This window comes from Protobothrops mucrosquamatus, unplaced genomic scaffold (genome assembly GCF_001527695.2).
Source record: "Protobothrops mucrosquamatus isolate PMUCROS unplaced genomic scaffold, P.Mucros_1.0 scaffold3233, whole genome shotgun sequence".
Classification (NCBI taxonomy): domain Eukaryota; kingdom Metazoa; phylum Chordata; class Lepidosauria; order Squamata; family Viperidae; genus Protobothrops; species Protobothrops mucrosquamatus.
The window spans coordinates 271,314-283,478 of record NW_015389229.1 but is presented as its reverse complement, the minus strand read 5'-3'; the positions used below and the strand labels follow the sequence as shown (position 1 = coordinate 283,478).

The 12,165-nt window shown below is 44.5% G+C and overlaps 1 pseudogene; it reads right to left on the bottom strand.

The window, feature by feature from the left end:
• The window catches only part of LOC107297326, a 78,691-nt pseudogene that overhangs the window by 20,814 nt on the left and 45,712 nt on the right, over positions 1-12,165 (bottom strand).

Here is a 12,165-nt window from a genome sequence, read left to right as displayed (position 1 = left end):
GCGGAGAATCCTCGGGGCTCCGGAGGAGTTCTCGCCTACATCGTCCATATAGGACGACTCGGGAACTCAACTCCTACCCCGGGCAGCTCACCTATCCCCTTATGCCCAGGGGAAAGGTATCAAGCCGTTTGACAGCTGATGCTGGCTGTCAAACCGGCTTTTATGCAAAACAGGCGGGAGGCAGCAAACAGCTGCGACCAGCGAAATCGCCTGCCACCGGAAGTCTCGGGAGTGAGCCATCCATTTGTGTGTTCCAGACCAGAAATGTTTTTTCCCACCACGATCCTTCACATCCTTCTGGGTAACCCACCAGCTGGGTATGACAACAATTATTTCCTCCCTGTGATGCTTCCAGCAAATGACATCCAGATGGCAGATGGCTTTTTTTTTCTGGGTGTAATATAGTCCTCCCTTACCATTTGCCTCATTTAGTAACCATTCAAGATTAGGATAGTATTTTTTTTTAAAAAAAAAAACAGCTTTGCAAACAATCCTTGCACTTTAAAACCATCAAATTGTCCCAAGATCGTGTGATGTCCATTAGCATGCCTCCCAACCAGCTGAAGGCAAGCAAAGTTCATGGAAAAAAGAGAAATAACATCACCAGTAGCGTTCAGCTGAGGTCTCAGTGTCCGCAGTGATTCATGTAATGAGAAGAGGTCAAAAGCCTGTTTGCAATCAGGTGATTTTTTTCACTTAGCAGCCGTGAATCCTAGCAACAGAATTGCCAGTCACAATTGTGGTCACTAAGTGAGGACTACCGTCCTTCGTTCATCCCCACCCTTCAGGCTTGTTCTTCCTGCAGTTGATGGGGAGGCGACCGATGTGCAGTGGGGGGGGGGTCTCTCTGGATGGCTCTCCTGTTAGAAAGCTGGGGTGCTGCAGGGGTGAAGGTGCCGTTGCTGGGCTAGGAGTGGGGAAACCCGAATTCCAGCCTCTCCTCAGCCATGAAAGGTCCCTCGGTGTCAGCCCCACTTGATAGGACCAAGAAGTTAATACACAGGAAGACTCTTAACACTTTTTTTAAAAAAAAATTAGATATCGGGGGTGGGGGGGACAGGTGGCAGGCACCGTCGTGAGGTAAGGTGAGGCAGGTGGTGGGGCGGGAGTGGCCTGGCTTTGGCGCATGGTGCAGGTCCGGGACTGGGCTCGGGTGGAGCAGGGAGGGGAGCCCCGGCTGCCTGTTGGGTATGGGGGCTCCCGGCCCTTACCGTTCGCAGGGATCATTGGGGTTGGGGGAATAGGTGGCAGGCTCACTGGAGGACAAGATTGGATGGTGAGGGCCGAGCCCCAGACATCTCTGCTCTTAACCCCTTTTTTTCTATTGAGACTGAAGGTAATAAGAAAATCTTGCAAGTCTGATTATGTTGTGCCTCCCTCCCCCCACCGAAACTTATGCTCCTGTGAATGAGGGAGGTGTTCGTTTGAGCTTGTTTGTAACATTATCTCTCTCTGTTGTGGACTTGAGGTAGGTTGCTTATCCCCTAAGGCAGGGGTCCCCAATCCCCGGTCCGTGGACCAGTACTGGGCTGTGGCATGTCAGCAGCCGGTCCACACAAACAAGCAAAGACCCATCTGTGGGATGCAGGCAGCACACAAAACCAAACACTCTTTGGTGCATGGAAAAACCTTTCTCCACAGAACTGGTCTCTGGTGCCCAAAATGTTGGGTACTTCTGCCCTAAGGCTATTTTCTTTACTCCCTGCCCTGGAGGCCTCTGGGCATAGGACTGGCATCTGTGTCACTAAGCAGCCGGTCATTAAGCATGGTGTCACATGACAGTGCCAACTTACATCTGTTCCTCTGCAGTTGTTAAGCAAAAGCATGACCATGACTTGCAAATTCCTGCTGGCCCTCCCCACTTATTTTTCTTGTCAGAAGCTAGTGGGAAAGTTACCAATGGGGACTGTGAGCGTGGGATGCTGGAACCATTAAAAAGGTGCACCCGTTTGTTCCATGTTATGACCTTTCTTGCCACAGTTGTGAAGAGAATCACTGCAGGGTTACGTTAGTAACGGGGTTGGGTTTTTTGTATTAAATGTTTTTATTATTCAAAATATAAAATGCAAAGAAAAATAAAATTGTGGGAAACTAATGGAAGAAAAAAGGGAAGAAGTTCACTTTACATTTTACAAACTTAAAAACTACTCAAGCATTATATGTGAAGGGAAACAACATTTTGAAACCCACTTTATAAATACAAAACTGTATTAAAGCTTTCTATTACACAGATCAGGCCAATAAAAATCCGAGTAACTCCAATTAGCTCATTAAATTTAAGCCACTGTCGAATTTATTCTCATAAACGCTTTTTCTTCTCTAGAATATCTATTAAATAAATATGAAGTTCTATTTATCAAAGTATTCTCCATCTTGTTAGTGTCCATGTAGAAAAGTCCAAAAATGTCCCCTAAAACAGGGGTCTTCAACCTGCGGGCTGCGGCCCATTACTGGGCAGTGGCCTAATTGCCACTGGGCCACGTGAATGACCGGCCGGTGTGTGCGGATAGCCCAAGGTGTGTGAACCTCATTGCAGGCCCTTGTGGCCCCACTCGTGTGAGCCTCGTAGCAGGCACTCACGGCCTCACATTCACCAGCTCCTCCCACAAAATCATCCCCTTCCCCCCCCCAGGCCACCAACCTGCAAAGATGGAAAACTCTGCCCTAAAGAGTTGCAAATTTACTTGGAATTCTTACTTTCAATTGCGCTGAGAGGTTTAAACAGTCATCTTCAAGCCTAGTGGACGGCCACTTAAATATGAGCCAGCAGTGTGCAGCAGCAGCCAAAAACGCTAATACAATCCTTGGTTGCATAAACAGAGGGGTAGAGTCAAGCTCATGTGAAGTTTAGGTACCACTATATAAAAACTCCATCCAGTTTTGGTCACATTGTAAAAATGATGAGACTTTGAAAATAGGGCAGAGAAGAAGAACTAACATGATTAAGGGCTGGCAACTAAAACATATGAAGAACGGTTGGAGGATTTGGGTATGGCTAGTCTAGTGAAAAGAAGGACCAGAGGTGATATGATAGCTGTGTTCCAAAATTTGAGGGGCTGCCACAAAAAAGAAGGGCCCAAGCTACTTTCCAAAGCACTAGAAGGTGAGAGAAAAAACTACAGAAGGAAACTAATCAAGGAAAGAAGCAACTCAGAAATAAGGAGAAACTTCCTAACAGTGAGAACAATTAACAAGTGAAACTGCTTATCTTCAGAAGTTGTGGGTGCTTCATCACTGAAGGCTTTTAAGAGACTGGACAACCACTTGTCTGAAATGGTATAGGGCAGGGGTATGTAACCTTGGCTCTATTCTGGGAGGTGAAGTCCACGAGTCATAAAAGAGCCAAGGTTGCCTACTCTTGGTATAGGGTATACGGTCTCCTGCTTGAGAAAATAGGTTGACTCCCTCTTCGTGACAACCCCTCGTGACAGCCTATTCATGAAAACCACCAGTAATGGAGCAGCCACAATCTCTAGTGGCAAGCTATTCTATTGATTAATTACCCTCACTGACAGAAAAATTCTCCTTACTTCTATGTTGGATCTCATTTTAATAAACTTCTTGTCCTGCCCTCAGGTGCCTTAATGTCAATCCCCTCTTCTTGGTGACAGCCCCTCAAGTACTGGAAGACAGCTATCATGTCCCTCAAGTATGATTCCCTTTGATAGCCTAGACATACCTATCTCCCACAACTGATCACCATACGATTTAGTGTCCAGACCCTTTATCATCTTTACATCTCTTCTCTGCACAATTTCCAGGGTCTCAAGAACTTTTTGTATCGTGACCAAAACTGATTTGCTTGTTATTCTCAGTTTTCCAGAATGCTCTTATTGCCACTCTTTGTCTATAAGATTCAAAGAAAAGTGTAACTTTAGTTGTTTATAAAATGTTGCAGAAGATGTGAAAAAAAGAAAAAAGTATATCTTACAATGAATAAGTAGACGTGCCAAAACACAAGAATAATCTCTTATATTAATTATGATTCATTTGAGACGTGGAAGACTACCGAGATCCAAGTTCAAATATCCATTCAGTCATGAAATTCTCTTTTTGACTTGGGTCAACACAAATTCTTAGCAGTGCAAAGGGTTATCCTCAAATATACCTTGAAGTGCTGGGAATAGATTATACAGTTGTTGATATATGCATAGAGAGAAATACAAATATACACACATCAAATGTATATTACCGTGTTTTTCCGAAAGCCTTAGTTTTGGGCACACATCTAAAAATCAAGCTACGGCGGGGGTGGGGTGGGGTTCCCCACCCGCCCTGCATCCACGGATCTTGCAGCCAGGCCTCTCCTTGCTGGCCTACCTCTTCTTCTGAGGCCTCTTCTGCAGCCAGGCCTTCATTTCTTAGTCACAGGGCTTTCCAGAAGGCCTGTGCAGCCAAAAACCGAGCTATAGCTCAGTACTTGGCTGCTTAGACCTTCTGGAAAGGCCTGACTGCAAAATGCAGGCCCAAATGCAGCTGCAAAACTTCGGCCTCAGACGAAGTGGACCGGCTGGGTGGAGCTGTCGATGCTGGCAGTGAGGTACGGCCTACACCAAAAATAAGACCTGGTGCCTCCTTTGGGGAAACATGGTATGTGGAAAGTCCATGTGTTTTCAGCCTGAAAATTATCCCAAAATGGTTGCAGTCAAACCTTTTGAGGCAATTTCAGAGACATGGAAGCTTTAACTGATGAAATGATGCCTAAAGCCTCTGCAAGATTTAAAGCACCAGTGTCAGCTCTGCCTGCCTCAGCTGGGGCCTCACAGGCATTCTGCCATCAAAAGAAGGGGGAGGGAGGATGAAAGGGAGAAAGATGAAAGGGTAATAAATCTTTGTGTATGTGTGATAGGAAATCAGGAAGGGGGGAATGACAGGTGAGAGGGATCAGAGCAGCCAGATCCTGTTTGTACCAGCATCCCATGGCTGGGCACCCTGAGAAATATGTGTATTACCCACAAACATCTGAGTTCTCAAAACATCTTGGTGAGCTCCAGTTGGCTGGAAATGGACTTGTCATGTGGGGAAAGATGGGCTGTGGGCAAACCTACCCCTTGTTTTGCATCCAGCGAGGGTGGTGATTTCAGAGCTGGCTTGAATTTACGGCAACCAACACTCTTAGTAAAAGAACCCTTTGCTTTAGTCAAATGTATTCAAAGGCTTTTCTTTCCTAAGGGATCGGATTGGGGTACGTTTGACATTAAGCCAGCACTGCAGTTGTGGCCACCCTTTTTCTGTGTCAGCCCCTCAAATATTGAAAGACTGCTATCAAGTCACCCTTAGTCCTTCTCTGTGTTAGACTAGATATATCCAGTGCCTGCAATCGTTCATCATATCTTTTAACCTCCAGTTCCCGTCTCAACATCTCTTTTGCATCATAGTGAGCATAGTTTCTTTCCTAAGGGAACAGATTTGGGCAGATCTGACAACTGCTTCTGAGCCACAGTCAAGGTCAAGGTCTTAAAAAGGAATGAGCAATCAAATGAACGTTTTGCCCCCACAGCTCTTCAGTTTTTAAAAACTGGAGAGCTTTGGGGGCAAAACGTCCATTTGACTGCTCATTCTTTGTTTTGCCTGTGTCCTACGCCATTGAACTTTTTCAAATTATTTTTAGCAGAATTACAATATGTGGGAACATGTATGGGGATGGGATTGCCCTTGGCATTAAACTTAGCAAACTGTTTTCTGTTAAAAACAATCAATCTAGACAGTGATTAATCCTTTCAAAACACTTGGGGGGAAATGGACCTCTGCCCTCCCCTTTAAAAAAAGGCCAGTCAAAATACCATCATCCACACACCAGGCTGAAGTTAATAGGTTCCAAGATTTTCATTATATTAAAATACTTTCAGAAATTTTTACAAAAAGGGAAAGCTATGAAAGCAAAAGTGGAGAGAGTCAGAGAAATTCTGTACCTTACACAGACATAAAATTTGGAGAAAAACTGAAAATTGGAAAGGGAAATTTGTAAAGGACTAATTGGCTAGATAGAATATAAACAAAAACGATCCACGAGGCATTTTATTCCAACAACTGAAGTCTCTCTGGAGCTCAACCAACCTGCCTCTTACGCACACCAGTCTCTCTTCCCCAAAATGCTCTGCAGGCAGTTATTGGAGCTCCCAGGCCTGTCCCTTCACCTGAAATTCTTTTATCTTTCTAAAAATCTCACCAAACCCCCTTGATCTCTTCGGGAAAGTGTTTGTAAAGAACAGTGAAAAGCTTTTTTTTCAGAGTAGATTATACAGACCTTAAAAGAAATAACACTTAAATTGAAAACCTCCGCGGACAGGGCTGTTCACTGACATGGGCAGAGAGAAACAGGGACGCAGCAGTCACCAGAGAGGGAACCTGGGCATGTAAGAGAGGCAGATTCAGGNGGTGCCCAACCTTCCGGGAAACGCCAGGAGCCCCCACGCTGGGAGCCGGGCTGCGCCAAGAGGTTGGGCTGCGGGGCAGGAGGGGGTCTCGGGGGAAGGATTTGAAGGGGGTCGGAGAGCCGTTCGCGGAAGCAGCAACCGAGGAGGAAAAGCGGCGCTGCAGCGGTTCCCACGGAGCAGAAAACCTTGCAAGGAAAGGCGGAGACTCGGAAGGGGAGGGGGCGCAACTGGGGGAAACCCACCTCGCTCTCCCTTCCTCCCTCGAGGAATCCCTCCTCCCCTTCCAGCCCCTGGGGATTCCCCCCTCCTCCCCCTCTTGGTCTCCTCCCGTTCTCGCAGCGTCCTTGCCCACCTGGCGCCCCTCCCCACGAGGGGATCTCCGCAGCCCTGGCCTAAGAGATGTCGGGAGATCAGGAAGGGGGCCGGAGACTTCTCTCTAGGCGCAAAAGCAAAGCTCCGCTGCGGGAGGCGGCGATCGGGGCGCCGCCAAGCAATGCCAAAGTCCTCCAGCCGGGGCCCCACAAAAGACCGTCACCCCAAGGGAAGGCCAAAGGATCAAAAACAAGGATCCAGATTAAAAGAGATACTTGCATGCGCTAATGTGCATCTTTGAATACAACACTGGAAGTGTTTTCAGAAGAGACTGGACACCCATTTGTCTGAAATGGTATAGGGTTTCCTGCCTGAGCAGGGGGTTGGACTAGATGACCTCCAAGGCCCCTTCCAACTTTATTATTATTATTATTATTATTATTATTATTATTATTATTATTATTATTATTATTATATTACTATTATTATTAGAAATTTATCGATACTGAAGATGTGGAGAAAGTCCTGTAGATGTCGTTGGAGTACAACACCCACCATCCATCACCCCGGCATTAGATGCTTCGATTTCCTAAATACAAATACAATATCTAACCTTGTCCCAAATATGCTTTTTCTTTTTTTCCCACCAAGGCAACTGGATTTTGGGGGTTTTTTTAAAGACATTTTGCATCTCATCCAAGAAGCTTCTTAGCTTCTTAGCTCTGAAGAAGCTTCTTGGACGAGAAGCGAAACGTCTTCAAAGAAAACGAAGAAAGTCCAGTTGCTTCATGGAAAAAAAAAAACATCTTTGGGACAAGTATGACCTGGATGACTGAGAATCTTCCTAGAAAATATCTAACCTTGCTTTCAGCTTGCCTTCAGAAATCGTGGGCGCTTCATCACTGGAAGTTTTTAAGAAGAGACTGGACAGCCACTTGTCTGAAATGGTATAGGGCCGTGGTGGCAAACCTATGGCATGCGTGCCACAGGTGGCACGCAGAGTCCTCTCTGTGGGCACGCACGCCATCGCCCCAGTCCTAGGCCTTCAGCTGGGTTTTATAAAATCTTTTCGCTTTAGGCCTCCATCGCCGTGTGCAAAAAAAAAAAAGGTTCAATCAATCAATTTCAACTTCTCACGGGGAAAAAAAAAAGATCTCGCAAAGTTGGGATTGATTGATTGGAATCCAGTCTGCCGTTACCACCGCAGGCACACCCACCCAATGGGCCACACCCACCCGGCACCCGACGATACATAAGTGGGTTTTGGGTTGCAGTTTGGTTTCTAAAAGGTTCACCATCACTGGTATAGAGTCTCCTGCTTGAGCGGGGGACTCAAATTCCTATACAAAAGTGCTCAAAGTTTGGAGAATAAACACGGTGAACTTGAACTAGTACACTAGGGCAGGTATGTTATAGTTGCTATTTCTTAACCTGGTGGGATGAAACTCATGACTGGAATAAACTGATGGAAAGATATACACTTCAAAAGAAACAGCCCTCTAAAAAGAGGAGGTTGAGCTGCACTATGCAGTATGTAAGAGATCACCACATCTCTACAGAAATGCACAAAATAAAAAACAAAAGCCTTATTCCTAGGGTGGTGGCGGGTGGGGGGCAACTGTCTTTTGCAGGGCCCAGTTGGAGCACTTTGGCAATGCTAGGCAATGCCCCATTGGCCCCCTCACCACAGCGGCTTCAGTGAAGGGGTTGAATGAAAAGAGAGCTTTGGTGCCTAGAAAGGAGGCAGAAAGGGGGGGGGAGAGCTGGGAGCCCAATTTCCATGCCCTCCTGCTCTCCTTCCTGGTCTCCTGCCACCTGTGTGCCGGTGCTGCGGAGATTCCCTCATAGAGAGGGGTGCACAAGGGGTGCTAGGTGGGCAAGGACTCTGCAAGAAGGGGGAGGGGACCAGGAGATGGGGGGAGCACAACAAGGACAACGGGGGGGGGGGGGAGAATCCCCAGATGCAGAAAGGGGAGACTTCTTGGGATGAGGAAAGACAGGGCTTTTCCCCAGCTCTCCCCCCCCCTTTACTTGCAAGGTTTTCTGCTCCATGTAAACCATTTGCCTTATATATACATGGAATCTGGAGAAAAACTGAAAATTGGAAAGGGGAGAATTTAATGAAATGACTAGAGCCGTGGTGGCGAACCTATGGCACGCAGAGCCCTCTCTGTGGGCATGCGTGCCATCGCCCAGTCTTAGGCCTTCAGCTGGGTTTTATAAAACCTTTTCGCCGCTGTATGCAAAAAAAAAAAAAAAAGATTCAATCAATCAATTTCAACTCGCGGGGAAAAAAAAGATCCCGCAAAGTTGGAATTGATTGATTGAACTTTTTAGTCCCACCCAGTCTGCTGTTACCACCGCAGCCACGCCCAGCCAATGGGCCACGCCCACCTGGCACCCAACAATACATAAGTGGGTTTTGGGTTGCAGTTTGGGCACTCGGTCTCTAAAAGGTTCACCATCACTGGACTAGAGGAATCAGGACTGGCTTGATAGGGTATAAATGGAAACTCTACAGTATGCCAGACTTATTGGGTGAAATCTTTATCTTATGTGTGTCAGCTTTGCTGGATGGGTTGTTTCTATAATTAGAAAGAATAAATACAAGGATTTCTTGTCATTCGGGGCTTCTCTCATTTAGAGGAGTCAGTCTTTGTTCAGCTGAATAAAAATGTAAAAGCTTAAAGGTAACTTCTGGTTTCCTGTATTTTTTATCAAGCAAAACCTCAGAACCTGCATATCAGGCTGAAACTCCAGATGTTGGATTTCCATAATCAATATAGAAAAAACACAACTTCTGTAAAAGGAAATATCCAGTCACTTCTGCTGACAAACAGAAACAGATAAGTTAGCTTTTATTCAAATGTAACATCTTCCAATCTTTTCTCTCCACCTACAAATCTAATCCTGAGAGATGCTGATTAAAAAGAATCAGGCCACAATTCAAACTGTCAATTTCTCACTTACACTTCCAGTGGGAAATGAGAAATGAAATTCAAGCCTTCTCTAAATTTGTCAGCGTTTGCCTCATATGGATTACCTTGTGTGTAATAAAGGATGATCTTCGTCTGAAGTATCGTCCACAGACTGGACATCTGAAAGGTTTTTCCCCTGTGTGTAAAACTACATGACTTATAAGACTAGACCTACTACTGAAATCTTTCCCACAATCCGGACACTCATACGGTTTCTCTCCTGTATGTATCCTTTGGTGTATCACCAGGCTGGAATTCTGAGTGAAATTTTTCCCACAATCAGGACATTCATAAGGTTTTTCTCCTGTGTGAGTCCTTTGGTGTGTCACCAGGTTGGAATTCTGACTGAAACATTTGCCACAATCAGGACATTCAAAGGGTTTTTCCCCTGTGTGAGTCCTCTGGTGTGTCATCAGGTTGGAATTCTGACTGAAACTTCTGCCACAATCAAGACATTCAAAGGGTTTCTCTCCTGTGTGAGTCCGCTGATGGTTCACCAGGTCAGAATTCTGACTGAAACTTTTCCCACAATCAGGACATTCAAAGGGTTTCTCTCCTGTGTGAGTCCGCTGATGTTTCACCAAGTTGGAATTCCAACTGAAACGTTTCCCACAATCAGGACATTCGAAGGGTTTCTCTCCTGTGTGAGTCCTCTGGTGAATCACCAGACTGGAATTCTGACTGAAACTTTTTCCACAATTGGGACATTCATACGGTTTCTCTCCTGTGTGAGTCCTCTGGTGTATCACCAAGTGGGAATTTGCAATGAAACTTTTCCCACAATCAGGACAGTCATATGATTTCTTTCCTGTGTGCATCCTCTGGTATACCACCAGGTTGGAATTCTGACTGAAAGTTTTCCCACAATCAGAGCATTCCAAGGGTTTTCCTCTGGTGTGAGTCGTCTAATGTATTACCAACTTGCCATGGTGGCAAAAGCATTTACTGCATTGGGAGCACTTATAGGGTGTCTCTCCTGTGTGGGTCCTTCCTTGTTCTGATTAAAGCTTTTCCCACATTGGAATAATTTGTATGGCCTTTGTCCAATGTGGCTCCTGTCATGCATAATCTGTGATTTGCTAATCTATGCTTTTCCCACCATAGGCACATCTATGGAGCTTTTCCACCACTGATGTTCTTGAAGACGTCAAAATTATGAGTGATCTCTTCTTCTTTGGAGCTTTCATTCAGGCTACTGTTTTTTTTCTCACAGGGTGAGGCCTGCATTATTGTCTACTCTTTGTGGCTATTCAACCGACTAATTTCTAAATATTTCCCTTCTTTTCTGAATGGAAAAATAATCTCCTTTGACCTTTTCATGTAATGTATTGTTGAGTTCTACATACTCTACTTTTTCCAATATGAAATCTCTTCTTGATTTTCTCTCCTTTGTCTCTCACGAGCTGGGAAAAGAGGAGAATTGTCTGCTTTTCTGAAGGCTCAATTTGCTTTCATTTTCAAAGTTGCTTGTTATTCTCAGTTATCCGGAATGCTCTTATTGGTATACACTTCATCTGTAAGATTTAAATAAAAGTGTAACTTTAAAATTGTTTGTTTATAAAATGGTCTCAGAAATGTGAAAAAAAATATACATTACAAGTAAAAAGCAAACATGCCACAATGCTAAAATAACCTCTAACGTTAATTATGATTCATTTGACACATTGAAGATTATCAAGATCCAAGTTCAAATATCCATTCAATCATGAAATACACCTGTTGACCTGGATCAATCACAAATCCTTAGCACTGCAATTATTGGATGGAATCTCACTAATTAAGATAAATGCTTTACCAAAGATGATTTTTCTGTTACAGACTTTATCAAAACTTGTAACTGATACTGAAAAACACTGACACTGACATCTCCTAAACTCTGCCAAAAATGTTAACTAGCCTGGTAACGAAACATTTGGAAACCAACCCACAAGCTCGGAGAACGAACCTTCACCTTCACTTTACCAATACTTGTAACAGGTAGTCTATTGAAACTATGGCCGATGGAGATCTCTAAGATTATATGGCAAGGGAAAAACCATGAAGAGGAGGTTTTGGTTTACCAGATTTGAAATTGTACTTTGATGCTTGTTTCATCTGTCAAAAGGAGTAGGTCATTCTCCAAAACAGGAGGTTACTTGAGCTTGACAGCCAAGAATTAAGATTTGGATGGCACAGCTATTTATGGTATGATAAGGTTAAAGCAAATATTGATTTTAACAATCACTTTGTTAGATGTGCCACCCTAAGAGTTCGGAAGAAATATAAAATAAGTTTCTCTAGGAAAATGCATCTTTGGGTGTCTCCCCAAGAACTTTTTTTTTAAGAAAAGAAATGGGGGCGAGGCCAGACTGGTAGATTTATGGTCAAATAATATCATTCCATTATGTTGACCCTATTTTCAAATCTAAAGAGGCGATGGAATCAGAAAAAATGCTTGCCATTGGTTTATATATTTACAGTTGAAAATAAGATTTAAACTAGACAAAAAGAGCTATGGG